This window comes from Mus musculus, chromosome 16 (assembly GCF_000001635.26).
Source record: "Mus musculus strain C57BL/6J chromosome 16, GRCm38.p6 C57BL/6J".
Lineage (NCBI taxonomy): Eukaryota > Metazoa > Chordata > Mammalia > Rodentia > Muridae > Mus > Mus musculus.
Genome location: NC_000082.6, coordinates 32,301,443 through 32,304,847, shown reverse-complemented (window position 1 = coordinate 32,304,847; position 3,405 = coordinate 32,301,443).

The window sequence follows — 3,405 nt, the reverse complement described above, 5'->3', positions numbered from 1 at the left end:
GCTAGATACAAGAGCTCTGGGGGTACTGGTTAGTTCATATTGTTGTTCCACCTATAGGGTTACAGACCCCTTCAGCTCCTTGGGTACTTTCTCTAGCTCCTCCATTGAGGGCCCTGTGTTCCATCCAATAGATGACTGTGATTTTATTTTATTAAGTACACTTCATCACCAGACACACCAGAAGAGGGCATCAGATATCATTACAGATGGTTGTGAGCCACCATGTAGTTTCTGGGATTTGAACTCAGAACCTTCAGAAGAGCAGCCAGTGCTCTTAACCACTGAGCCATCTCACCAGCCCCAAGACCCTGTCTTGAAAAACGAAAATAATAAATTTAAAAAATGACGGGATAGAAGTAAATGGCTGCTGTATTAAAATTCAAAATACTAAAGGAAAAAAACAAACAAACAAAAAAAGACAATCCAGGTGTGGTCCCACACAGTTGAAATCCCAGACCTTGACAGGACAATCAGTAGCTTGAGGTCATCTTCAGCTACATAGCAAGTCCCAGGCTCGCCTAGGCTACATGAGGCCCTATTTTGCCTCCCACCCAAAGAAAAAAAGTTTTATGTTATTTACATTTTATTTTCATGTGTACGCGTGTTTTGCTTGCTTGCATGTACAGTATGTGTAGTATGTGTGTGCAGAGTCTGTAGAGACCAGAAGAGGGTGGTGGAGTCTCTGGAACTGGACATTGGAGTTACGTTGTGAGCTGCCATGTGTTCTGGAAAAGCAGAGCCGCCTCCGACTGTCCTGGCTTTATCATTGTTACAGTAGTGCCGCCGGTCTGACTCCAGCCTCCCAAGCCCTCCAGCTCATCCAGAAGTGGACTAATGGGGATATCTCAGAGATACACACAGCAGTGGAAGTATTTCCTCCTCAGAGGTCTTCAGGGTTTATCCTCTCTCAGAACCCAAGCTCCTGATAGTTTAAGAAGCAATAAATTAACTCTTCTATTACAGGTAGTTTCAGTGTTCTCCTACGGGGTATAAAATCCAAGCTTGCTTCCTGGTTTTGAAAAGTCACCATTGAGCTTAAAAAAAAAAAAAAAAAAAAAGACAACAACAAACCTCAATCCCTGGGCATCCCAAAAGCTAAGGACATGAAATCCCACCAATACCCACCCAGGAAAGCTCTGTGTGTGTACACAAACTCAACTCTATATAAACCCGTCTTCTTGGTTTCCTACTGCCTTTTGCCCAAGCAGAGGCAGCCACCCTCTTGTGTCTCTCCCAATAAAATATTTTGTGTCAGGTTTGTGGTGGGGTGTGACTTAGTGGTATTTCTTGGCTCCTACAGCCAGGATACCTCTCCCCTCAGATATTCTATAGACGCATTGGGTAACTTCTCCCCTTAGAGCTTTAACAATCCTCCAGGGCTCCAACATCACCCCAGTGCACTGGAACAAGAAATTCCTCTTGCTTTTTGCATTGATCCTGGCTCCATGTGGTTCACTCAGGGGGTCCCCGGTAATCTATGGCTCCCTGGAGTTTTACACCTGGACTCCTTACATTCCTGGCTTGGAATCTCTATGGAGACAAGGATGGCCTAGAGCTCTGCAAGATCTACTTGGCTCTACTTCAGGAACACTAGAATTAAGTGCATGGGCTACCACACCTAGTGCTTTGTTCATTGGTTTTTGTTTTGTTAACCAGGGGTTGCTTTCAGGTACCTGGTGACTCAAGGAAGCTGCAGACACCCTCACTGAAAAGCTCACTCCAGAATGGGCTTACTAAAGCTGCACCCAATGAACTTCCTGTCCAAATGCAGGTAGCTCCACCAGAGGCTCTTCTCTCTTCTGCAGTTGTTATTGTCTATTTAACTGTGGGGAGGTTGTTCAGTTGGTATTTTTGAGATGCTGGCCAAAGGAGAACTCCAGGGCAGAGAAGCTATAAATCTCAGGCTGGCTTACTCCATGTAGCCTAGAACTCTTCCTAGAACTAGAAATCTTCCTGTCCATGCTAAGCTGTGAAATAGGTCCTTCCACCACTCTGCCCCTACCCCCACGTTGACAAGCATTGAAGCTAAGACCTTGGGACTGTCAGGCAAGTACTCAACCACTGTGCTCGATTTCCAGCCTCTTTTTTTCCTCCCAAGATAGGGTTTCTGTGTAGTCCTGACCGTCCTGGGACTATGTATGGCTGGCCTCCAGCTGCCTGAGTGCTGGTATTAGAGGCCTGCCCCACCACACTGCCTTGCATGGTTTTCAATGCAGTTTTTCTCTGAGTCCACAGTAGGACTGTAGGTCTGCCGCAATCCTACCCGGAAAGCCCAAATTTTGTTTCAAATGAAAAAACAAAACAAAAATCAAAGCAAAATAATCCAAAAATTTTTCAATGTTCTAATTTTTCCATGCTGAAAAATTCTAATTTAAAATTCTAATTTAAAAGCTACCTGGTTGTGGTGGTTGATGCTGAAAAAGCAGAAATTCAAGGCCAGATTATGCTATACTGTTAAGAGGGGAGCTGGGACGAATGAGTAGGATCAAAATACACTACATACATCAAACATGTATGTATAACATACCCTAAAAACAATTAAAAAGCCAAACAAGAGCAAAGTCACATGTAGTAGTACAGGCTGAGCTTTACGAACACCATGAAATATTTTAAGGACATTTAAGGCTACTTTGACTAGATATTTTTAGCATGATTCAGAATTCCAAAGTATTAAGAGAGATTGACTCTTTGAGACGCTCTTATGTTTTCTTCCTGTGGGCCTTACCTTCTCTTAACCCTGATGCTTAAAACTTCACTAAAAATGCTGTGTGGGAGCAGCCAGATGGTTTACTAGTGCAGTGCCACAGCCTCCTCAAACACGCTGCAGCACACAGCGGCTGACCCTCACGATAAATGAATGAATGAACGCAAAGACAGGGTCTCACTGTGTAGACCAGTCTTCGTTCTACCTCAGAGATCTGCCTGCCTGACTTACAAGAGTGGGGTACATGGGGCTGGAGAGATGGCTCAGCGGAGACAGACTGCTCTTCCGAAGGTCCTGAGTTCAAATCCCAGCAAACACATGGTGGCTCACAACCATCTGTAATGGGGTCTTATGCCCTCTTCTGGTGTGTCTGAGGACAGTGACAGTGTACTCATATACATAAATCTTCAAACAAACAAACACCACTGGGGGATAAAGGGAGTATGGCACTAAGCCTAGCAACTATGTTAAGTTTCATGGAATTTTGTTATAACCCATAGGCTAAATTTTATGTAGCCTATTTTTGTTTTGGCTTTTGAGACAGTTTCACTCATTTGGGCTGGGAATTTAACTCAGAGAGAATGCAGCCCAGTTTGTCCACCAAAATCCTGCCTTAGCCTTGATAAGGTTTGCATGTACAACCATGCCTGGTTTGTAGCCATTTTTTTATTAAAGTGTAGTAAAATGAACATGAGAGCCAA